Source organism: Osmerus eperlanus, chromosome 4, assembly GCF_963692335.1.
Source record: "Osmerus eperlanus chromosome 4, fOsmEpe2.1, whole genome shotgun sequence".
Classification (NCBI taxonomy): Eukaryota; Metazoa; Chordata; class Actinopteri; order Osmeriformes; family Osmeridae; genus Osmerus; species Osmerus eperlanus.
Genome location: NC_085021.1, coordinates 21,666,114 through 21,692,224, shown reverse-complemented (window position 1 = coordinate 21,692,224; position 26,111 = coordinate 21,666,114). Strand labels below are relative to the sequence as shown.

The 26,111-nt window shown below is 42.2% G+C and overlaps 1 long non-coding RNA gene across 1 annotated transcript in view; it reads left to right on the top strand.

Annotated features, from left to right (window-relative positions):
* LOC134019394 (uncharacterized) overlaps positions 1–26,111 on the top strand; it is an 85,559-nt gene that overhangs the window by 10,015 nt on the left and 49,433 nt on the right. Inside the window, exon 3 of the long non-coding RNA XR_009930009.1 lies at positions 20,777–20,874. This is a non-coding gene — a long non-coding RNA (uncharacterized LOC134019394). The remainder of the gene's footprint in view (positions 1–20,776; positions 20,875–26,111) is intronic.

Genomic DNA, 26,111 nt, shown 5'->3' with positions numbered 1-26,111 from the left:
TGTTTAGAATACCCACAGTCAGGCCGTATTTCCTGTTAAGTTTAAGCTTTCTCTCTGCGACCAGAAGAGCTATCAAAACGCTTTCATATCCATAAAACTCCATTACAGGCAGCACAACAAGTGATGCTTGACTTGTACGTTTAAAGGCTGCTTAATTGGCTGCCATTTGGAGCCTCCTCAGCAGATCCCAGACCTCTGTCTAATGCAGACCTGAAACACAGTACAATCTCAGCTTAATATTGATGGATTTGGAACCTGCTAAATTTTCACTTGTCTTTTCATTGGCGCCCTATGTTTTACTATCCGACAGTATTGCTACAACTCGTGTTCTTAATGAACTGGCAGCGTAAAGTGAGATACACGAGAGGAGGAGGAGCGTTGACCCCCCGCTGACCTCTTCTCTAGATACCCAGATCGAGGGGAATCCCCCCAGGATAACTTACTGTGATCTAAAGAGCCATGGGGTTGACTTTTAATCTGTATTCAGATGGAGCTACAAAGAGTCTAGACATCAACATGATAGTGCCCCAATGAGCCCAAGTCTTTGGTGGATACCTGTATGACTGTGGTATACATTTCAGAACGCAATGCTGTGATGTTGGATATAAATCAACAACATTTTACCTCTCTCGATGTCCTCTTCATACAACAGGAAAGCTATCCTTGACTCTTTGCCCCCCATGTTGCCCTCATTTCATGCTGTGGAGTGAAGAAGAAGAGTTGGGGCTTGTTGTCAGCCATGTTGTTCACCATCAGCCATGTTGTTCAGTCATGTTCACCATCAGCCATGTTGTTCACCATCAGCATGTTGTTCATCATCAGCATGTTGTTCAGTCATGTTCACCATCAGCATGTTGTTCACCATCAGCATGTTGTTCACCATCAGTCATGTTGTTCACCATCAGCATGTTGTTCACCATCAGCATGTTGTTCACCATCAGCATGTTGTTCACCATCAGCATGTTGTTCACCATCAGCATGTTGTTCACCATCAGCATGTTGTTCACCATCAGCATGTTGTTCACCATCAGCATGTTGTTCACCATCAGCATGTTGTTCACCATCAGCCATGTTGTTCACCATCAGCATGTTGTTCACCATCAGCATGTTGTTCACCATCAGCATGTTGTTCACCATCAGTCATGTTGTTCAGTCATGTTCACCATCAGCATGTTGTTCACCATCAGCATGATGTTCACCATCAGCCATGTTGTTCAGTCATGTTCACCATCAGCATGTTGTTCAGTCATGTTCACCATCAGCATGTTGTTCACCATCAGCATGTTGTTCACCATCAGCATGTTGTTCAGTCATGTTCACCATCAGCATGTTGTTCACCATCAGTCATGTTGTTCACCATCAGTCATGTTGTTCACCATCAGCATGTTGTTCACCATCAGCATGTTGTTCACCATCAGTCATGTTGTTCACCATCAGTCATGTTGTTCACCATCAGCCATGTTGTTCACCATCAGCCTTGTTGTTCACCATCATCCATGTTGTTCTAGCCTGATGAATGGGCCACTGGTTGAGGCTGACCAATTTTCAAGTACTTGGAAATTCAAAACGTACTGAACTTTAATTACTCAGTCTTACAGACCCAGTCCCTCTGCTGCAAATTATGGTATTAGAAAAAGTATTTTATTTATGGAAATAAAATTTCAGGTTCCTAGACAATAGGCAAGCTCTGGTTTACACGGCCGAAGACTTTATCATTTTTTAATAAAAACTCCCGACTTGGTGAAAGTTTAATTAATAAGGGACTTAAAACTGGAGGAAGAGGGAGTTGGGTCTTTAAGGGGGTACTTATTTTTCCATCTGGGCTATCCTCCAAAAAAACTGTCAATTAGTGTCTTAAGCTGAAGAGACAAAAACGTTATTAGTTCTAGCAAAAAAGTATAATGGGTTTGAAAGGTTTAGCTTCAGAGGTAGGCAAAGACCCAAGCCTGGATCTTATGAATTTTTATTTGTTTTCAGAAACAAAAGGACTATGAAGGAAGCTGTTATTGTTCAAAGGTGCATGAGCAAAAAGAGCCCACAGTGACAGTTTTTTCTATATTTATCTTAATTGTCTGAGACACAAACAAATGAGAAAATCACTATTTCCCATTATTACCTTTTGGAGAAAAGTTCTAAAAGGTTGCCTAGTTTATCGATTCACTACTGTGGCAGTTTGAGATTTGGCTTATGACTATGTCATACCAGTTGGGATCACAGTATGAGTGTGTCTGTATTCCTAAGTGTGTTTGTACAAGTATTCCGAAATATGTTTGAAAATGCATACATGTGATCAGTGTACTGGACAGAATGAAGGCTTTCTTTGGAAGCTTTGTCAACAATGGCTCCACCCAGTTTACCTCCGTAAGGCTATTTGCTCTACTCATGTATTATTGGCACCAAATCCAAGCACCAGGAAGGAACCTACTGACACCCATCACATCCAATCCTCTTACAGGAGTCAAATGGAAGGAATTTACCTCCCGTTTATGTATTCTTTTAATAGCTTTACTATTCATTCGACGAGCTATACTCGACGAGATAAGACTGTAAGGTTTCAGGATAGAAATAGAAATGGAGCGATTGTAAATAAATATATTCCTCTGGGAAAGGTCCCCTGCTACCAGGGTGACAGACTGAATGTGCGCTCGGGAAATGTTGGTGGTGAGGTAACTGGAGAGGGGAAGGAATCTCCTTGTGATCAAGCGTCTCACCTTGGAGATGGTTGCTGGGTGGTGGATCCTTCTCTGTGTGAGGAGAAGGTGTGACTGCGGGGATTAGACGAGGATTATATAACCGCGGCGTGAGAAGTTTCAGGCGCGCGTCTCAAAAATAAATAAAGAAAAAAACGTCGCGTGCAACAGGAGGTGTCTCGTTGCGACACAGCGTGAGCGCTTGTGAGATGATTGGTTACAGGAGATCCTCCAATAAATTAATTGTTTCCACTCCATGGTTAAGTATGTGCTACTCTCCCAAATCGAGTGCTGGTACTTGGTTATTACACTTTAATAGCTTGCTTGCCAAACTAACGATATATTACTGCATGTGCTGGCTCAGATCAGAGAAGATGAATTGGCTATTAATTAGAGTTGCTCTGAGAGGGCACAGGGGAGAAACTACTCATAGCCTTGCAATCAGTGTCAATGGGGCCCCCTCTGACTGGGCCAGTCAGGGCAGGGCCAGGTCATTGAGGCTCAACATCCAAACCCCCTCCCTTACACCAGGGGGAGGACCTGGGCTGTGCAAGGCCACCTCGAGTCCAGTCCCAACCCAACGTGGGTTCAGCGTAGTCCGGGAAGATTACCCACTAATCTGACTGGTCTAGCCTGCGTTGCCGCAGAGACGCAGAGTGGGCTACTCTGGCTACGACCGCCAGCCTCTTTGACAAACCGCTCACGTCCAGAGGACTTTGAATTAGAAAGTTATGGAGGAAATATTGGATGGGGGAGAGATGATTTGTGGGTGATGTTATTGTTTGGCTCACTTTTCCAGCGCAGGTTCTGAATTAGCCCTTTTATCACAATTAATTAAGGTGGCCTATAGGAGATGTTCCATCTTGAGCTCATCTAGACAGGATATATGTCCCTTTATTGGCTGACATGATCTCGGCAGCATCTGTACTGAGTGGGTGGCGGTCTCTGTTGTGTGACTTTGGAGGAGTCTACGCCATCACTCACTCCCAACACGTTTTTCTTCTTTTTTTTATGACTCGTTTTGTTAAAAACCTCTCTTTTTTTTACGCTAGGTATCTTGGAGTTATGGCCTGTCTATGCAAATGAGACAGTTTTGACAGTTTCTTATTCATGTCATCGCCTTTTTAAACACTTACCGGGTGTAAATCTGACGGTGGCAGGCCGCTCCAAAATTGCCACTAAATATTATTAAATATTTTAACAAGTTCCTTGTAAATATGCCTTAAATGTTGGAACGATGGGCAGGAAGAAAAACGGCCTTGCATCAACTTATTAGAGGCAGTAAAAGTGGCAGTGATTTACCGTGGATGCAAAGCAACTAAGGGCATCTTTTTTTTTCTCCAGCTCATCTTGTTGGCTTCCTTTGTCCTGATGAGCGCAGTAAACATCGATGCGTCGCGCTAAAAGCTCACGCTTTCACAAGTCGTGAAACTCCTGTCAGGAGATGTTTCTGAACGATCTGTTTCCTGAACGACTTGAGGGCGAGCCTGGGCGGAAGACGTTTTAAAGTTTTAAAGCGTCCCGTATTCGTTTACCGTTTAAAGTTTAACATTTTGTGTCGTCAGTGGTTAAAACTGAGTTGGAAAGACTGTTTTGTGTGTTTATTTAAGTGTACCAAGAAACGCTATCAACTTGATCTAACAACATGCAGTTTTGGTTGTGATATATGTCTGATGTAACATTTAGTGTTGCCGTGGAGATTTCACTGTGCTCCTATCAATCTGTCTGCATCCAAACAACCTGTATTTCAAGGTAAAGACATGGCAGCAAAATGCTGTTCACTGTTAAAACATTGGCCATGAACAGAACTGTCAGGTGTAATGGCATTTACAGTAGGAACGTTGTCTAAACTAATTGTCACATTGATAATATGTCAGAGTACAACTTTGATATCATATCAAACCTACAGTACTGTGCCAGATACTGTGGTTGAGAAGCCAGTACTACAGTGACACATATGAAACAAACAACAACAAAACGTTTTCATTTGTCATCTTCCATGTACGTCTTTTGAACACCAAAGAAGGCCCTAGACAACCCTTCTCTGCAGTCAGAAAAAAAGGCAGAGAAACTACCTGCAAAAAAAACAAGATAAACTATTCCAAATGATGGAGGCAACGCTTTCTGACAGAACTTAACATATATTTGCTCATTTCAAAGCTGATCTCCCCTAAAGAAACTATTTCTTCCAGATGTTTAATAAAGTCGAATTTTCTCCCACAGGACAGGAGATTGGTTTTGAAGTCACTAATCTATTTGATTAAAAAGTTAAACAAATGACAGTCTAAAAATAGTGGGTTGCATGACACAGTAATGGCATGGTTCGTGAGGCACTAACCAGTCAGTAAGTCTGGGGTTTTTAAAAGACACAGAAAAAAGGAACATTCAAAGAAACATGTGTCTGTTATAGTTTTATAACAGAGCTCATAGGCTCAGCACCATAACTGATTATTTTATCATATTGGTTTCTAATCTGACATTGAGAAATCGTCAGCCTTTTTGAAACAGCCTATCATTTTGTAACTTGAAGTGGTTCATTAATGATTTATCGAGTTTAAATGGTGCATAAACTTAAATTAAAGTAATGCTGTAATATTATTTACGTTCAATGTCATATGGGTAGTTCTCATAAGTCTTTTCCAGTACGTTTCTTTCTTGTACTAAATCTGTTGTCCTTGTTTAAATGCAGCTCGCTATGAATAGTAAATAATTCACCATTTGCAGAGCCCCCACAAAACCCCCTTTGCCGTTTGCATGTGGAGACCCTGTTTCTTCAGAACCTGCGCTTGCCAGAACTGTGTGTGCACATCACTCTTTCTGGTTAGTGTGACGTGACGTCTGCCATGTCAGCAGACGCATCTCCCTCTCCCACTCTCCACAGCCCTCTCTCTCTCTCTCGCTCTCTGGTTTTCCCTGGGGTTGGCACAATACAAGTGCCCTGCTGTCTGACTGGCTATAACCTTGCCACCAGCTTGTTTGCGTGCTGGTGTTTGTATTTTTCATTTCAAACTCTACAGACTTAAACAATGATGACTCAAGCCGCACAGAGTACACCTCAGGGAGTCAGCTGAGCGGTTAGGGAATCGGGCTAGTAATCTGAAGGTTGCCAGTTCGATTCCCGGCCGTGCCAAATGACGTTGTGTCCTTGGGCAAGGCACTTCACCCTACTTGCCTCAGGGAATGTCCCTGTACTTACTGTAAGCCGCTCTGGATAAGAGCGTCTGCTAAATGACTAAATGTAAATGGGAAGAGGAGAATAAATGACAAACAAGTGGATTTTCGACGGCGGGTGGGAGAGTGAGGAGACGCGAGTGGGCATGGGGCTAAAAGCCCGGCCAGCTTCTCTCCCCCGCTTCATTAGATTAGGTGGTCTCGGCATCAGGAAGTGCTGAAAGGCACTGGAGATTGTATCACGGGGCGAAACGCTGGCCTTGGATCCAGAGATAGTTGCCAGTCCTTTTCTTTGAAATGCCAAAGTAATCCTCAATCTAGTTAGGGCCAGAAAGCGTGGATGTCTATCAGCAGCCCCCTGCCTGGGGTCCTTATTAGAGGGGTTAAACACGAGAACGCCTGTGTTGGTATTTCTTTGGTCGCTCGTCTGTGTATCGCACATTACATTTTTTTTTTGAATTATTTATTTTCCTGACACCACCATATGGTACTGCGACTTGTTTGTCTTGCAGCGTGCCGGAGAAATGCTAGGCCTTGATTGGATCGCAGTAGAAGTGTTTACTTGGGAGACCCAAGTAACTTCAAACAATCCTTATTTTTTGTTATTTCTTTCTGGGGGTGGGATCTATTGATGCAATTTTGTGCAAGGCATCAAGCTACAACACCCGTGTCCCTACTCCACCCCCATCTTTTCTCCAAATGAACACAAAGATGATAATTGGGCCAAATGGCGGAGACGTTTGGAGGAGGTGTGCAGTGAGAAACACTGAGATGCTGGTCCTCTCAGCAGGCGGGTCCAGCAGGGCTGGAAGATTCCGGAAGCCCCTGGAAAAATGGGGTCCTGATCTTCTTGGAAATGCCACGATAAATCGCAGTGCCTTCTCCCCCAACGCATGGATGATTAAATGTGCTCCTAAACTGCCCTGATTTGTGGGGGCACCTTCCCGATTTTATTTGCCACTGTTAACATTTTCATTCCTGCATTATGCATGGTGCTGTGGGGCAAGGAAGTGCTGCAAACAAATGGCCTGAGGGATTGACGTAAACACAGGCTGCCGTAAGGGGGGGAACACTAACAGTGCAACACCACGTTCTTCCCGAGTAGTCTATTTGGAGGGGGGGGGGGCGCAATAACAGTGTAACACCACCTTCTACTCTGTCTTCACAAACAAGACAGTCCTTTCGCATATCTTTTCAAAAGGCCCCACAAGTTCAGTATCACTAACAAACATATAAAAACATAACAATTCCAATCTTACATCACTGAATCCACAAAGGAGTCAAGCTTAGGATTTGTATAAAATGGCAGTCCTCATCAGTGTTTTTATTAATCCATTATGAATGGGAGTCGGAGAGGGTTTTTTTTCTTCTCTGATTGGAGATGATGGGTCTCCCTTCTGCCCGTGCTCGCTGAAGACCTTCTGGCTAGTTAGATCTGACAGCCTAAGCACTGCGGTGCTCATTCCTTTGTGTTTTGGGATTTACATTCCTTATTGCAATAAATCGTGAGTGATGGGAAACCTGGGGTTTTACGAAGGCAGGACCCAATGACACGCCTGGGCTTTTGAACATGAAAACAGTCGAGAGAAATTCAGTTGTGTTGTGTGTCTTGAGCGTCCGTCGTGTTGGTGTTAACGGGTCCTTGCGTGTCGTCTTGGCCAGGTTGTAGGGAGCAGCTTGAGAGCTGGTTGTACATGGCTGCGCTGAGTTGTCGGCTGTCTTTGTTTAAGGCTGGTGTCTTAAACTTGGCAGGTCTCCACTCTCTCACCTCCGGCTGACGATGCAAATACATGTAAACGACGTGTAGCCACTGGACAGCTCTGCACACGCCCATGTCAGGACGCGTCACGTGGGCCTAGATGGATTAACAGCCGAGACGAAAAAATGCAATACCGATTCCAAGTCATTACTGAAGTCAATCTACTGTATATTTCACAAACTGTGTTTTTGTAGGTAATGTCGTAGACCCGTTGTACTGTCTGAACCCTATGCTGCTGGTAAGGTTGGGAAGAGTGATAAGGCAACTGTCAGTTTGGTTTACTGTTGGCTGTAACACAAGCTCCCGCCACAGAGAACCAGTCTGCTGTATGGATCTCACTCCACTAAGCTCCCTCAACCTGCTTTGCTTCATTAGCGTCAACTAATGCATCAAGGCATGGGAGAGAAGGCGGATATTGTCTTTTTATGACTTGACCTTTGAGATATTAGTTTCTTTTTTGATGAATAACTGTTGTCTTCAGGCCTCCCTCCGAGTGAGGGAATTACACCTTAGATAAACAACCCTGGAGTATCCCATCATGGTTTTTGCCAATGTCGCTTTCGACACAGGAAAGAGAACGAGTATGAATCGTTAAAAAGTCGGTTTTACCAACTGGAAGGGATGTTTGCTAAATAGACGGCAAAGTGCTTCATTAGGACGGTCTCGTAGAGCATGGAAATGACCTTTTCTCTCGTAATTGTAGTCTGAGTTCATTGATAGTTGACTGGAGCTTTGGCGTATGTTGACAAGGATCACTGGAAACAATTAGCATTACATCTTACCACTCCCTCCCAGTGACTCTGAGTCGCCACTTTCCTCAAGCCCCTTTGCTCCGGTGCCATCTCGATTTGATTATATGTGACAAATAAGAAAGACAAATAAGATTAATAAACTATTACATGAACAAATGCAACGAACCGCAACTAAATCCATGTTTTTTCTAAAAGTAATGGTTCGCAAATGATCTCAGATTTACTGTAGGCCTATTCGGGGCGTTTTTTATGGTTTGTTTTTTCCCCTAAGTAGGCCTACGACTTGAGTCATTTTTCCAAGTGCGTTCTTAGGTCAACATTTCAAAAGAAACTCTTGTCTATAAATCAACATTACACTTGTGTCTTGCCTCTCATCGGCTAAGTTACAGTGGAGATGTTTGGAGACAATTGAACACATTCACTTTTATCCTATTTTTTGAGTGTCGTTGGCTTTCATCATCTGAAATCTCACTCCCACTCCTTGGCGTGTTGATAAAGCAATTGTGGTTGAAGAGAGAAAATATTTAAGGTATCTGCAAGTGTGATGCACATCTGTCTAACAGCCCAAGGGTGAAATCCTCCACACAACAAGGCAACAAATGCTGATCCGGGACTTCTCTGCGGCAAAATAAAATATGGCTCAAGTTTTCATTAAGGTGCTATTGATTAGCTTTTCCTGGCAATGAATTATGGACGACATTAAATAAAAAGGAAAATATTTTTATGACTTTGCTCAGGCCATGCCAGAATCCCCTCTTGCATCTTTAGTACACTCGCCCTGACAGGCATTTTGTTTTCTCTGGAATTCTTGTGGCTTTTTCATATTTTCTTCTTCAGGAAGGCTGAAAGTTTTGATAATTCTAGGTCTTTGCTTGTGACATCTCGACAGATTGTTGGCTGAACTGTGTAGTTCGAATATCGGGACTGTTTTATCTATAAAATCACCATATAAATGATCATGTTAACAAATAACTTATCTCTCAATTAGTTGTGTGATGAGAATTTGAAAAGCTGACAAAATTATATTTAATCCTTCCCTACTAATATTTTATGTACAAAACCAAACGTTTTTCTTTCTTTTGAAAAAAAAAAGAAGAAAATATATGTATTTTCCCCTCAGGGTAACTACTGCATTATTATACTTTCTTTGTGCTGATATCACGTTCCATATCACTTTTTAAAAGTCTGGAGGGGTGCGTTTAGTGAATAAAAGCTTAGTGAAGCACAGCAATGATGTTTGAATAGATGAAAGACCTGTGGTTCTGAAGTTCTCTCCTCCTTCTGTGGGGGTAAAAGGAGACACACAATACAACTGTGCTGTAAAATTACATGGAGGGAACAACTAGAGATTTAATATCTTAATACTTTGTCACAGGTAGTCAAAGTCTTAATATCTCTTTCTTCCTCTCTCTCTTTTTCCTCACACGCACACAAACACACACACTGACATTATCACACTATACACACTCCTACACACACATTCTTTGGAATGTGCTCTGTTGATGGTGAAAACTTTTATTAGAGTAATTACATATTTCTTCAACCACTCTGTCTTTACTTGTTTCTCCAAGATATTTGTCTCCTTCTATACGCTGTCCTTTCTTTCTGACTTACAGAGGTTACTGAGGTCAATGCATATTTTACCTTAAGTGTTTAACCCTTGTGTTATCTTCGGGTCATTCTGACCCATCAGTCATTGTGACCCACCGTCGTATTGCGACAAATTTACCGCATACAAAGACAAAGTGAAGCATTTTCTTTTAACAGCTAGGCTGTCTCAGACCCCCCACATTGCGATGGTTAAAAGAAAATTATTTTAATTTGTTTTTGTATTGGGTAAAATTGGGTAAACACAACGATGGTTCGTTATGAACCTTTGGGTCATGTGACCCGAAGGCAGCACGAGGGTTAACCTTTCCTAGCTTTTAATTGTCACCTTTTGATGTATGCAGCACTCCATGGAGACCCAACATGCGGACAGTAACAACAGGGATGTAGAATGTTTGGATATCATACGATTTCTTGCAGTATGGGCCCATGCGCCGGGCAAGGGTAGAGGGGGCCTTAAGGTCCTTGAAATCGGAGGCCTCTAAGATAGCTTTTCACACCCGGCAGTGTTGCTGAGATCTGCCGCCCGCTTGAAATGTAGCCCCTCGGCTCTCATGCGTTCTGGATTTCACTATTGAGCTATTTTATTTCAACTGACACTTTGAGTAGAACCATTTTTAGAAGCATATCTAAAAGAGAGCATTCAAGGCGTTGTCCGTCCTTGACGAAAAGAAAAGCAAAACATACTTGTTGTCGCTCACAAACCAATATAAAAATGTCTTGCACAATGTTTTTTTTCTTTTCTTTTCATGGAGATCCGGCCTCATTAACAGCATGTCACTGTCTTATGCATGTTGTGGAATTCTGCTTCAGTAGATATGAATTTCTCACAGTAATGCCAGAAACATGCCTCGAGAACTATTTGTTCCTTTTGAAAGGTGCTCAGACTTGTATTTCAAGCTAAATCGGTTTCTCAAAACGTCAATAAGCACAAATCTAGTCGCTGGCTCCTTACCGGTATAACTCAACAATCTGACTTGAGAGGAGAATTTTTTTGTCTCGTGTGGTTGAGGACATTTCAGACAAAGATGAGATTAGATGGGAGGATTGCTGCAGTGTACATGTAAAATAAACGTCACAATTAAAAAAAATGCCCATTAGCAGTTCGCTAGGTTTTTGCTTTAAATTCACCCACAAACTTAAGAATTGTAGATTTTCACTTAGTAACTTATTAAACTGTCAGATTGCGACAATCAAGAAATGAATGTGCTGATCTGAAGATGCATTACATTGTCAATAAGAATTGCTGTTGGTGCGATAGTACTTAATATGACAACTCCACGACTGCTGGCTCTTCTGCTCCTTCTCTCTCTGGCACTTAGAGTTCCAGGTGTTTTTGCTCAAGATTTTTTCCTCAAGACAAATGGAAAAGTGCCATGCCTTTAAAACATCCTATTAATATGTCTTATAGTCATTTCAGCACCATCAAGCCTCAAAAGCTCAATTTTATGACAGAATCTTGTTTTTGTCAGGCATAGCTTCCAGTTTACGTTTTCAGGTAATTATAGCTTTGCGCACACAAGACTGGCACAAATGAACTGTTTGGGTGAAGATCAGTTGGCTCAATGCCTGTCACTGCTTGTGTATGGCCTGGACATGAGTCGAGAAAGAAAAACACGGCAACATGATCTGTACAAACACCGGAAAAAAGCATTCAAAGTGTGTCAACTTAAAAAAAAAAAAAAAAAAAATGTATTTCCGTCAGCAGGTAATAAACTGGGTTTATATGACCCTTACTGGCATGTAATATAGATTGTCTGGTAACTTTGATCTCTGCAGCAGAATGAACCTCAGTCATCACATGTAGAGTATGTGGCATGCAAAGATGTAGGAACTGTTGGACACCTCTGTTTTCACTTGTGTTTTACCACTTCGCTGTGTCCATACAGAGTGCATACACCATGAGCCTCCTTCTGTAACGTGAGCAATATCTTCAATGCCTACAGTGGTGAAACTATTTGGATTCATGTTTAAAGCTGCAGGTCTAAACGTAATGTAGTGTCACTCCCTGTGACGTGACTTCCTGCGATGTCACTTCCGGTGACAGCTCACGACATCTCGAAGCACGTGTGAGAAACAGGGGGACGGAGAGTAACGATTGAAGCCGCTTCCTCCTTATTACCAGAGGAATTTCCTCCCTGCTGATTGAAGTCTCTCCATATTGCTGCCACATTCCCTGTCCCCCACGAGAGACTTGTAAATTTTTGCAGAAAGAAGGGGGTGGATCAGAGACTAAGTCACTAGCACTAGTTGTTGTTTTTTTTTGGTGGAGCCCTGTATTGACCCAGCTGCAAGTTGACTTTCAGAAGTATTAAGTCATGTTAGCCATGTTGTCTAGGGTAAGGATAAATGAAAGACCATTATTGGTATTTTCTCAACAGAGAAAATTAAGTTCAGAACGGAATACAATTAAAAACCAAAGAAGATGCTCAATGATAGCTTCTCATATTTTCCCAGCAGCACGATCAATACTTGCCAAGAATGAGTATATCTACAGTATTTATAATACAATGTGGAAGAAAAATAACAATAAGTAATCTAATGCCATTTAACTGTTAATGTAATCCCCTAATGTTTAGTGTAACACATCAATCATGCGAAAATCTATTGTTGCATTAGCCTTGAAAGAACAATAATAATAAAAATGCTATAATGGTTTTAGCTTCCTTTACATAAATCATGTTGGTGGGGAGATGAAGGTGGGGGCATCTTAACTTGCAGAGTGTGCCATTTCAGCCTACTTGAGTAGTTGAAGTGAAGCTGAATATTGATATCATATTGAACTATGATCAGGCCTGAGTTTGGCCTTTATCAGTGCAAGGTGTTTGAAATACGATGTGACACTGTGAGTCACTCTATCTAACTGAATTTGACCCAACACCTTCGGCAACGACATAAAGCAGTCTTGTATTCGATAGCCACTCAACAAGACATTGTAAATCAAGTGTAAATGCATAAAAACAGTGTCGAGTCGGAGATTTACTGTAACGCTGAAAATCCTTTTAAACAAATATTAAAATAAGGCCCAAATCAGTCTGAAAGTCGTTTAAGAGGTCATCGAGCTTCAGTTTAGAGCTGGGCACTGAAAGCTGACAGGCTGTCGGAATTTACATTGGTATTAGCATCTGATTGATGGCTGAACTCAAAGACTCTGGACGCGTTGCATTGGAGTATGTGTCTACGATGTGGAGGCCAAATGTAAATAGGGGAAACTAGAAAGTGGGAACACAATGCACTTTTAAGTTGTCATTCTTTGCCTTGTCATGGGCAAAAAAATTGCAAAACACAAATACAAAAAGGCTATTTAAGGCAAAAATGTGCCGTTCAAAGATTTTTTGGGTGTTTTGTATAAATTGATATTGGTCGTACAGATTCAGTCAGAACAATACTTCTGGTGGTGGGTGCATGAGAGTCTTCCTAGTTTGTGTGAGCTAACCCTGGAGCTAACCCTAGAGCTAACCCTGGTCTAACCCTGGAGCTAACCCTAGAGCTAACCCTAGAGCTAACCCTGGTCTAACCCTGGAGCTAACCCTGGAGCTAACCCTAGAGCTAACCCTGGTCTAACCCTGGTCTAACCCTGGAGCTAACCCTGGAGCTAACCCTGGTCTTCCAGACGGGCTTTAGGAGAGAAGAGCTCCAAGCAGCGCCTAAAAAGACGATTTCACAGAGAGAACGCACCTCCTAGGAAGTGGGAGGAGAAGATAATGCCCTAAACGAGGGAGGGAAAAAAGAAAAACTATCAAATTAATAAAGCTTTTTAGTTGGCATAATCGCTCATTTTGAACTTAAACTGAATGGAGTAACAAAACAAATCATTTTTTGGGAAAGAATACATGTATTTTAATGCCTTCAAGAAAAACTAATTAAAGACGACACCTCATTTACATAAATAAGCCTTATAATTTGCATGGAGACACACAGGGGAATAGAGGCAGAAAAGAAAGCAATATTTCGCAGTCTTCTAATTCATTTTTATTTAGGATTTAAGCTTAATAAAGATTCATTTTGGACGGGTAGAAAAAATTATCAAAGGGGAAATTTGAACTATCTCCAAAGATGCAGCAGCCTGCAATTCAAAGGGCCCTTTCCAAGTCACCAGATGACTCCTAATCTGAAGTGGCACTTCCTGGCCCTGCTCCAACACCAACTCCTTGAAAGGTAAAATTTTTAGAGCCCAATTTATTAGTATGCAGTTCTGGCATCGGGTAGAGAATTAATGGCGGTGACTGATAATGACTGTAATCGTGGCACAAATGGGGTGTTGAAATAGCAAACAACAGGCACAAGGCATGTAATGGGGATTTTATTAATTACCCAAGGTCCCTAGCACGAGCAGCCTCCAGGATTTACAGTGACCATGCCAGCCGGATGAGGAAGAGTCGCACGGTCTAATCTGAGAATGAGAGGGTCAGTGCCGACACGCCAGTGGGGGGGCATTGGGGGCAAGAAGCCTGCCAACCCTCTCGCACTAGCAGAGCACCATAATGTCCAAAAGGCGGGAGACTGGGGTCACCAGCACTTAGATGATGAGCGGATTTCAATCAGGGGCCTTAGATGGGAGCGTTTGAATGGCGGAGCGTTTAGGCTGTTTTCAATTAAAACGGATAAATAGGAATTAGCTACGTAGAAACCAATTTTTTTTTTGTGTCAATGAAAACAAACTTGTGATTCTATGTAGGAAATCTGTTAGAGCAGTAGCAGATGTAATGTTGTTCAGAGGAAGGCTTACCTACTTACCTTTGAAGATTATTATTTATTTATTTTAAAGCCAGCGATGTCAGGGATCTAAATCACACAGGCTCGTTCCCTTTGTTCTCCTTTGCAAAAAAACACACCATACGGCTGTATTGTCAGGTACAGAGAACCATTCACACGTCAACTCGTCAACAAGAGAGGATTGATTAAAAGTCCTCTTTATTACACACAGCAATCTTAATGGACGCCAGACTTTCAAAATGGAAGAAACAATTAGAGTTTTACTGCTTTGTGGGCACTACTGATTTATATAAATCACGGCACGGGTGTAAATTTTCCAATAAAAGACAGAACCACTCCTTGCATGCATAATCGACCACAAATATAAGCAGTACACTGAGTATTTCTTTTAAAATGGAAGCCGCCAATGGGTGATGGAGCTCCCAGAAGGGTTTGTGTAAACTGTTTGTATGCTTTATCACGACTCATCATGCTCAAAACCTTTTAGCCCAAAACATTGTCTGTTCAAGGATTCCTGAGAGAAATAAAGAGGAGTATTTGTTTTAGGAGTTACGTGAATGTTTAGTTTAAGAAACCAGAATGTGCATTATTCTCCTGGCGATGGTTTCTTTTCTCTTTCTTTCTTTCTTTCTCTCTCATCCTCCCTTTCTCTCCCTCAAACACACACACGCCCAAGACAGCAGCTGTGTTTTATTTCAGAGAATAAAAGCAATAATGGTTGGAAGCCTTTGAAATCATTAATAGATAAAAGAATGAGAGATCACATGACATCTGGGGAGAGATTGAAGCTTGATCGCTCCTTGTGTCTGATCCATCATCCAGCCAGAAAACAGACAGATAACAATCTTCTTGTGTAATTAAGGGCACTGTGGCCAAGGTGTGGTATCTCACAGCTCTAAATAATTTTTTAACAAACCAATTTTTTTTCATGTAAGACCTAGGTCAGGGTGTGCGTGCATGTGCTTCAGGGCAATGATAACCGGCACAAAAATCTCACAGTTCAGGTCTATAGAAACTGTAAAGAAGTTCAGTTGTGATCACATGCTGTACTGTCAGGGTGTGTGGCAGTTTGCTTCATTCCTAGTTTTAGGGGGGTTCAACAAAATGCTTGCTGAAACTATTTAAAGTTGCCATGCAGGTTTTTTGATGAACTCCACAGTCTCTGATTTCAGTACATGCGTCTGTACGTTTCCAGACATTAACTGTGTCATTCAACTGTGCCTCCTTGGTCTGGTGACAGAAAACAGCTGCCGAACACGGTTAAAAGGGAACTTTTTGACTGATTGCTTGGGACACAAAGTCTTCAAATGGACATCAGTTACTTTATCTGTTCTGTAATCTCTGACTCATTCCAAATTAGAGCTCCATTAGCTTTCACACAATAAGTGACTTAAGTAAAAGCAAGGAAAAGCTGCAAAAAAAGAGACTTGGTTTTAGTGGGGGTTTTCTTCTCTTTTTTTTAAGCCTTTCATGACACGGTGGTTGGTATTTTGTTGTTGATCATATTAATGAGGAAACTATAAGCAAATTGATTACCTCAGTTCTCCCAGGTTCTTTCAGTTCAATGGATGAAAAGATGAAATCAAAAGACTTTGATAAAGACACTCTGTGAGGTTTAATATACACAACCATTCATCACTGGTTTACATCTGACTGTCGTGTGATCCTACTCTTATAAGTAAACCTAAATGATACACACTTTTTTATTCATTTACTTTTTTACAGAAGATGCCTTTCTTCATTTTAAGTTGGCTTTTCAAACCAACGTAGGTGTTGTTTAATCATCTTTAACCTTGCTCTTTCTTCAACAAAGTCTGTGCTGTGGTTTGGGTGTCTTTTTAACTTCCAAGGTGAATGTCATTGTTTCAGTGAGATGCTATGCCTTGAGACAGCAATCCAAGTCGCAAGGTCTCATTACTGTAACAGAACGAGAGGCAGGGATCGCTGTGGGGAAATACTGCCAGTTTAACTTTAATGTGAGTGTTCAAACATCACTGATTGACCACCAGTATCAACTTCAACTCAGAAAAATACACTCAGGTGGGAAGGGGGGGAGTCAGAGAGAGAGAGAGTTACACACAGAGACAGAGAGAGACACAGAGAGAGAGAGACACAGAGAGAGAGACAGACACAGAGAGAGAGAGAGTTACACACAGAGACAGACACAGAGAGAGAGAGACAGACACAGAGAGAGAGAGAGAGTTACACACAGAGACAGAGAGAGACACAGAGAGAGAGAGAGAGTTACACACAGAGACAGAGAGAGACACACAGAGAGAGAGACAGACACAGAGAGAGAGAGAGAGTTACACACAGAGACAGACACAGAGAGAGAGAGAGAGTTACACACAGAGACAGAGAGAGACAGAGAGAGAGAGACAGACACAGAGAGAGAGAGAGAGTTACACACAGAGACAGAGAGAGACACAGAGAGAGAGAGAGAGAGAGTTACACACAGAGACAGAGAGAGACACAGAGAGAGAGACAGACACAGAGAGAGAGAGACAGACACAGAGAGAGTTACACACAGAGACAGAGAGAGACACAGAGAGAGAGAGACAGACAGACAGAGAGAGAGAGAGAGAGAGAGAGAGAGAGACAGACAAAGAGAAATAGACAGAAAGAGATACAGACAGACCGAGAGAGGCAGACAGAAAGAGATACAGACAGACAGAGAGGCAGACAGATTGAGAGAGGTAGACAGATACAGAGAGATGCAAGACATCCTATTCTCCAGAGTGATTGACACCATCTGTGGTGCATCTAAACAGTAATGCCGTGTTGAGGGAAGCACAGGCCGTTAGGATGACTACACAACCCCAACCTTGACCTGTACCTTTTAGCACTGTTAAACTCTGCTTTTCACCTGCTTGTCACTCTATTTACCCCTACAGATCTGTGCAAAGGCATGCTGTGAGGAAATCTTTTCTTGCTGTTTTAGTCCCAGAAAGGGCACAGTGTTGTGGTGAAATACCTGTCTGAGACAGGCCGTTTTAAACCGCATGTCTCATTTACTTGCGAAAGACCAATTTTCCTTTTATTTTTTTGTTTGTACGTTTTTACTTCAGGTACCTGTTTCTTGGGTGTGTGCTTTTTTGTTTGGGATTGTGAAGTCATGCTTGAAAAATGTAATGGAAAAACAGTTCATGTCATGACACATCAAAACCAGTTTTTATGTAATGGACTGACTTAAAAATATATATATATATCAGTTTGTCAAACACGCATTGAATGTTCCTTTCTGGTCTTGTTTGTTTTGTTTTCTCTTCTTTCCTTTCTGTCTCCTGATCTAACTGGAGAAACACTGAAGCAAACTGACAGCATTCTTTTACGGTGACATTACTACTGTACGTCTTTGCCTTTTACAAAAACGGAAACAGAACACTAAAAAGCTTTCAAAATCCTATCAGACACACACACACACACACACACACACACACATACCTGCACACACACACAGAAACACACCTACACATCCAATCACACCTACATTTCCACAAACCTAACACTCATATAGACACACACATACACAAAATACCCAACTCCTTTTTTTTGTATTAGTGGCAGTTATCCAAACCTAAACAGGGAAGTTCTACGCTGTTCCAAGGTAGTATTCCTGTGGGCCCTGCAGAGGGGTCCCAGACAGCTGTGCTGCCTCACCTGTACTCTCTCTACCTCAGATGGCAGGATTAGAGTACTGCCATGTGGAAATCAGGCCTATAATCCACCCTGCCTCTCCTTGGCACCCACTTGGTCTACATACAGTACTGTACATGCACTAAAGGCTTTAAAGCAACTGCAATGCACCTCAGGAAGAGGCCAGTTTCATAAAAATAGACGTAGTCTTGGACTTAAATTTGATTTTAAGTCTGATTTGCCAACAAATGTTGGCATGTTTGCCAAAATTTACCTGTTGCTTAAAGCTTCCCCATGAGTGACTAATGTTAGATGGATTTAGTTCACCGATTGGACTATCACGCCAAGCATTATGGATGAAATAATGGGTGACACTTCGCGAGAGAAAAAAAAATGCCGGACGCTAAAGCGACACTTAACGGCGGAAGATCGACACATTTAAACATGTTGAAGATTTATATCCGTTGGAGGAATACAATACTGAAAAGGTTGTTTAGGTAGTGCAAGTCATTTTGTATGCATTTTTAAAGCTTTTTATTCGAATCCCAACGTTACTTCCATTTACCAACAACAGATGGCTAGCTAGCGTCAATGCAAGGAATTATGTTGTCATCCACTGATTTGATGCTCAGCCTAACTAACAAGCTATTAGCTAATATAATTTCATTTTAGCGGAATATTGGGCCCCAGTTAAAATGTCTGCAGTTAAGTTAGCTAACTTAATTCCTTTTTTGATAAATTATGCTAAGATAATGACGTACTAACACATCGTTAACATAGCAACAAAGCTCTTACCGTCCTTCGGTTTAGTCAGGAAGGTGGCTAGCCTAAATTTCCTAGTAACCCATTCCCCGCCACACACTACGCACTTGACTCGCTAGGCTCAACCGGGTGCCCGCTCATTTTGGTCGTCTGAGACTAATTCTGAGAATCTTAAAAGATTAGTATGTTTGTATGGCCGTTGCGATCAAATTTTTCGTCCGATTAATTTAAATTCTGGCAGTGTCAGAAGATTTGAGGCACAGTTCAGTTGTGGCTTCTACTACTATTATGTCTTTAATGTCGATTGAATGCGTCCATTTTTTTCGCGTCTTGACACTGATATTCATGAATCATGACAACTCAGATCCGACAGTGTGACATAGTTTACAGCGGGGATCCTGTTCGTACAGTCTGACGAGCAACAGACGCTAATGACTACTAAAAATCGCACACTGCACTCGGCTTAAACTAAATTTATGCTGCAGGCTAGATTTGACGGGTCTCAAACTGGGGGCAGAGGCAATACTTGACCATTATGCTCATTCGAGTAGATTCCTCTCAAGGAAATAACAACAGCAACATTAAAATGTTTATGCCTAAATCGTGACCATACATTGTGTGTGTGTGTGTGTGTCATGTGTTCCCACGTTTGAGGGACTTGAGTTGCAGAAGCGTTTTAGCAATTCTGGCTCTCAGTCTGGTCTGTGTTGTCCAGAATTTACTTTGAAATGTTAACTCAACTATACAATTATTAACTAAGAACTGGAATTCTCGTCTATGTAATATGTGGAAAATGAAGTCCATCTAATTAGGAATATAATGGGAAATGTAATTAGCAGTAGTAATAATTATTGTATTTATTATGTTTCTTTTGCTGCTCTGTTTATTTAGCCTATCAGCTACAACATTCTAGTTTGTAATTAGCAGTCATTAGGAGTTGGTTCATATCATATCTTCACTTCTTTGAAACATTTAGTTTGTTTCTTCATGTTTTATTTTAATCTACTGTACCATGGAAGATTAAAATGTAACAGAATTTTTCTCTTTATTCGCTTTCGCAAACCTTAAACTCTGACATGTCCTTACTGGCTGTGACTGAATGGTCATTATGCTGAGGGATTGGTGTTGTTTGGTATGATCATTGTGCTCTATTTTCCTGTAAAGCGCTAATCTAATAATGTCACAAGACGGATGATAATGTTCTTTATTAACTTACAGAGTGCTTTTGCAACATTCAGAGCAGTATTTCTCGCTTTAAATTCCTAATTGCTTTCTTTCAGTGGTTCACACTCAAATGGAAAACATTTTTATATTACTGTTATGAAGGTGTGAATATGTTGATAGGGAGCCATGTTGATGTGAATGCATGTCTAAATAAACCAAGTGTAGATCCTCACTTTAAACCGTCTTTAATTGATTGTACAGTAAACTGCATCAAGTCAAGGAAGTGTGGGTTGGTCTCATAAAATGTGCCTTTTTAAGGGTGAAATGGTCTGGTTTCAAACTGTAACAGGTTCCTGTCCTTCTAAAGGTGGAACGGTCTGGTTTCAAACCGTAACAGGCTCCTGTCCTTCTAAAGGTGGAACGGTCTGGTTTCAAACTGTAACAGGCTCCTGTCCTTCTAAAGGTGGAACGGTCTGGTTTCAAACTGTAACACGCTCCTCTCCTTCTTGCCTCCATAGAAAGAGAACAAACAAAGGTTTGAGTTGCCCAGATCAGCCACGAGGAGAGACCAGCGGGGGTAACTGGACATCAGCCAAACGTGTCTCTCAACTGGACGGTGAGTCAAATTAATTACCTTGGTGGATCTAACCATCCCTTAACTCAGTTATCTGCGATGTCATGCTTTGGTTTAAAACACTCGTTTCACGACTATATATATTTTTTGTATGTGTCTTTTGCGAAGATCGATTGTGTCGTTGTCGTATGCCCCTATTTCACACAGGACCCTTAAAGTCTTGATCCGGACAAGGCTGATGTCTGTGCTCAGTGTAGATGTGGCACCTCTGCTTCTTGTAACAATGTTTTTGTCGCAAAACAGTCTCACGATTGACTCACCAGTCATGATACCCCAAGGCCTGGATTAATTAAGCTGTAAAAACCCAGGGAGCGTTTGGCATGTGCCTCTTTACCTTGGTGTGGGACTTGCTTTTTTGGCTGCGGTGCATCGTCTCATTATGAACCTATAATTAAGTTGCAGTTAAATTTTATTTTTATTGCGGTCTTTTAATTAGCTGAACTTTTTAGAATTTTTTACGCAATGGTCACCGGGGACGTAAATGTCTTAAACTAAAGATATTTTTAATATACCCGGCCTACGGTCGCAGTCTTTCCTGTTCTGTCAGTAACGCGGCTCATCTTCGTGATTGTGCGGATGTGTGCGTCGCAGCAGCACCTGTTGGTTCTGCTACAGGTGTTTATGTATAGAACTTGCAACCGTGGCACTTACGAGGAACGCTTACATTCTCATGATTTGCTCTTAATCCAAAGCAAGCTGATTTGCCCCCCCCCCCATTCCTCATCACCTCAGCACAAAACAAACATAACTCCCCACTCGAACCCCCACTGTTCCACTCATCCAGTATTGTGGCCTGTTAGCCGTACTAAGTGAATGGGGAGAAGCAGGTCTCTGTGGGCAGCATCTGTCGTTATTCAGTCACCTGCCAGGAGAGAGAAGAGGAGAGGGGGGTCTGGGTGTAAGTCCTTTCCCCCTCCTCCTCCTCCTCCCCCCCCCCCCCCCCCCCCCCGCTGGGCTGGGCTGAGGGAGAGGAACGGATTCTTAAATAAATAATAATTTAATGATTCTCTTCATGATTTCTTCAGTTTCACTGAACGGACAGTAAATAATGTTGCCCTTTGCTTGCCCTTCGCTTGGTGAAGTACTCATCAACATCTACCTAACACAGTCTTGTACAACCCTGCGATAAGAAAACAGTGGAGCTACTGCTCAGAAAGACCCCCGAAGATCCTCAGTGGTGAAGACCTCGGTCAGCAGTCTGTCCACAGGTGCTTATTCTGCCATTGTTCAATTTGAACTCCAGGGTAGCCCAGCGCCGCACAAGCCCCACCATTTGAATCAGGCAGTTTTTTTCTTTTCTTTTTCTTCTTGTCTCCCCCACTCTGGCGGCCCCGGGGACAGGCGCGTTCCACGTGTTGTAATAAGGGGAGCTGATATAATGAAGGTCATTGTAATCACAGCTAATGTGCCGGGGAGTCAAGACTCTGTAGCTTTATTTGCCAGCTAGGCCTGGCTTTTGGTGCCCATGGGGACCGGCCAGATAGTGTTATCTCTGCTAACCTGACTCTAATACAGGCCTTGCTCCACTGTTTGTGTTAGCATCGCGGCTGAACTTCTCCCAGTGATACGTTGGCTGGGCTGGGAGTGGCTTCTTGGCTCTTTAAATCCCATCCCAAGGTGTTTGGCAGCTCACAGCTCACATGCTTAGAGGTCCTTTTGTTTTGGTTTTTGATTGATTCCTGTGCTGGATGGCGGTACAAGACGGTACAGAGTCATCAGTTGGATGTCCCAGACATGGAGAACATCTTTTTAGCGCCTGTTAACTCTTAAACAACGTATTTTAAGTCTAATCTCCTCCCTGAGGATGTGGAAACGTCAGTTTTCATTCATTTTTAAATTTAGTTTTTTTTTGCACAATTTACTTTAAAAAAGTAAAGTTTGTTATTTCTGTATTTGTAACTCCGCTACACAGATTGCTTTGTTGAAGAAAAATTCTCCTTAACCTACATCTGGTCGTTTTTGTTGCTCTTGTTAGCATTTGGGAGGTGGTGTGTATTCTTGAATCATAATATGAATGTCATAAAGTCAAGAGCATTGTGATTTTATGAAACCTTTTGGACTTTGTCATTAATCAACAGCTGAATACACCCATGGTAGTCCTTTGTGGATGATTGATTGCACTTTTATTCATATTCAAATGTGGGTATTTATGTGCGCGCAGATGTATGTACTGTATACGTCCATGTTAAGGTAGACTGGCAGGGTAAGCTAAACTAGTTTGAATAGCAAATATTCAGGAATCTATTTTGCATTTCATGAACATCTGCATTGCGTCCATACCATACATCTGTGCCTGTTCAAATGGACAACTGACTGACATAACCAGTTTTGCTCTGTGTGCAGCATCTCTCCCATTGAGAATCTCACGTTAGGACTTGACTGGGTCCTTTGCTATTAGGGGTAGGGAAAAAATTGATTCACATTTGAATCGCGATTTAGTCTTCTAGCCATTCACATCGATTTTTGTTGTTGTTGTAATGTTGTTTGTTTTAGTATTTTTTTTTTAATAAAAGTTTTTTTTTTAATTAAAAATCGCGAAACGATTTTCAATCGATTCGTGACCCCAAGAATCGATTCGAATCAAATTGTGAGGTACCAAAAGATTCCCACCCCTATTTGCTATACTCGTACAGTAGGAAATCAATCTCAGTAGTGAGTGAAAGATACTGGATCCCTCTCCTTGAGTTCCTGCTTGGTGATCCTGAGAGGAGACTGCTCAGTCTGGCTGTTCCTGCTTGGTGATCCTGAGAGGAGACTGCTCAGTCTGGCTGTTCCTGCTTGGTGATCCTGAGAGGAGACTGCTCAGGGAAGTCTGGCTGTTCTGGGCTGGTGACTCTGCAGCCAAGATGGTCCTTTGTGTTCATTACTTCAGTCCAGTTGTAAGGACATCCTGGTCTTTCCACTGACCTCAGAGATAGGTGTGTAATTTGTGCTAGTTAATTAAGTGGCAGATGTGTACAGTAGCAAAGAAGAAAGCAATGTATTTTTCCTAAAATGAGTTTATTTTACTAGTAAGTAAAATAAAGACATTTTGTAAAACGTTTTGTCTCCCCTTTTGACTCAGGAAGTTAAAACAGGGCAGTCGGCTTTCTGTGAGGAACTGTAAACAGGGGAAATAAACAAAGCGTTCATATTTCAGTGAGGAACTTCACAGGCCATTTCCTATTCATCACGGCACCTTGCGATTCATAAAGAAGGCCAGCCATGGCCGCCGTACACAACCCTGCGTGACTCTCTTTGGCCCTATCATTCAAACCTGCACCCCGCTCCCCTTGCCGTCCTGGAAGGCTGCGGCGAAATGATCTCTTTTGTCTCGCATCATTAGCCCCATCTGTTGCGCGAGCAACGCTGTCGGTTCCGGAGCACGGCAACGTGATGGTCGCCAGGGGCGATCGGAGACGCCACCGTCCCATAGGCCGGTGGCTCGACCTCCGTCGCCGCAACAGCCTCATCCGCAGGCCGAGCGACGCGCTCTCTCTCGCTCTCTCTCGCTCTCCCCCCCCCCCCTCTCTCTCTCTCTCCCCCCCCCTCTCTCTCTCTCGCCCGGGTGTTTACTTATTTATTCCAGCATCTGGGGATAACAGCAGTATGGTGTGCGCCTTGCATTTATGCATCGTGCATTTTAGAGAAGCGGATTGATGCCCACAGTGGAGCGGAAGTCAGGACACGCCTTGTTTCTTCTTCAGGTGTTTCTGGAAGTCAGAACGTTGCGCAACTCTTTTCTACGTTTGTTTGTCCAGTGGTCAGTTTTTCAGGGCATGTTTTTTTTTAAACGAGTGATAGGGAACCTAGGATTGCACCAAAACAGATGTAGCATTTTCCCCCAACAAGGAAATATTTTATTCATGATTTACATGAATGATAAATCTTCAGAAAGTCTAAGTGCTGATGGGCATACACAATTTAGCATCTGTCTTTCTCAGAATAATTAATAGCGCAGCGGAACACTTGGGAAACAGAGTGTGGGTTTTTTTCTTCTCAGTTTTTTAGTTGATCTAATTACATCTGAAAAACAATGCATTCACGTAGAGGAACAGACTGATAAACATTCTCTTCGTGTTCGTGTCAGTGAAGACCGAGAAGTAACTGTCTGCATTATTAGACGAGTTAACCCATCTGCACATGTCACGCCACATGCAAACATCATCTTATAATCTATCACTGTAACATTTTAAATAACGTTATTACAAATGATCAAGCGTGATCATTACTCTTAGCGTTAGCTCTTAGCCTCCTGAGGTTAAAGGGATGCTGGTTTTCTCTACGTAGCTCAGACCTGCGGCACAAAGGCATCGGCGTGGTGCCTGTCAGTAGAGGAGATCAGCAGATCGTTTTCATCGGCGAGCTCAAGCCGTCGGAGGTCACACTGCAGCCTCTGTAGTGACATAACCTTGCAACGTAACACCTGGGTGTACAAGTGCAGTCATTTTATCTACTGCAGATGTGTGTAATGTACCTCTAATGTCCAAAGTGCGGAAATAAAATAAGAGTTATGGAGTGGAGGAGGGATAGGCTGTGGGGATGACTGGACAGCCAGGTAACTAAATAGGGTGAAATAGCTGTGTTGGTACCACCAGAGGTGACACTCCAGTGCAAGAGTGCTGTATTTGTTGGAGCTATTATGAGATTCAGTCTGAGGAAAAAGAACACTATTCGGTTTGAATTGATTCCCGGAAAAGTCCAGAAGTGAATATGCTTTCATTTTGATGGTATTACCATGGAGAAAGTGTGTTGTGTCAGTTTCACCCTCTCCCATTACTTTGCTCCATTACGGCAAAACTGACTGATTTTATTTTTCACAGTCTATTTTCTGTGATAAAATGAAAACCGAAGAGCTTTATTAAGTCTGAGTGACACCCAGAGCTGAGAGCCGGCAGGGAAAGTAAGTCGACAGGATCTGGTTTCAGTTCATTTTTGCTCGATTTCCCTCCTCTGATCAAATACTGCACTTTCCAGTGGAGACATAATTGGAGTGTCAAGTTCACTAGGGTTTCTATCTTCCCTTAACTACATTACCCGCCAAGCATGTCTCTTTAAGTAAGTAAATACTGTGGAATAACTGCCTTTGAGTCATCCTGCATGTTCCCAGTATAGGTCCTCCATTGAGGTCTCTATCTGACAAAATATTATTCTTTTATCTAAGAATAACCCAGTGTTTGGGGTGGGGGGGTTGGGGGTTAATGAATTCTGTCAACATTCATGTGAAGATGCTGCGTGGA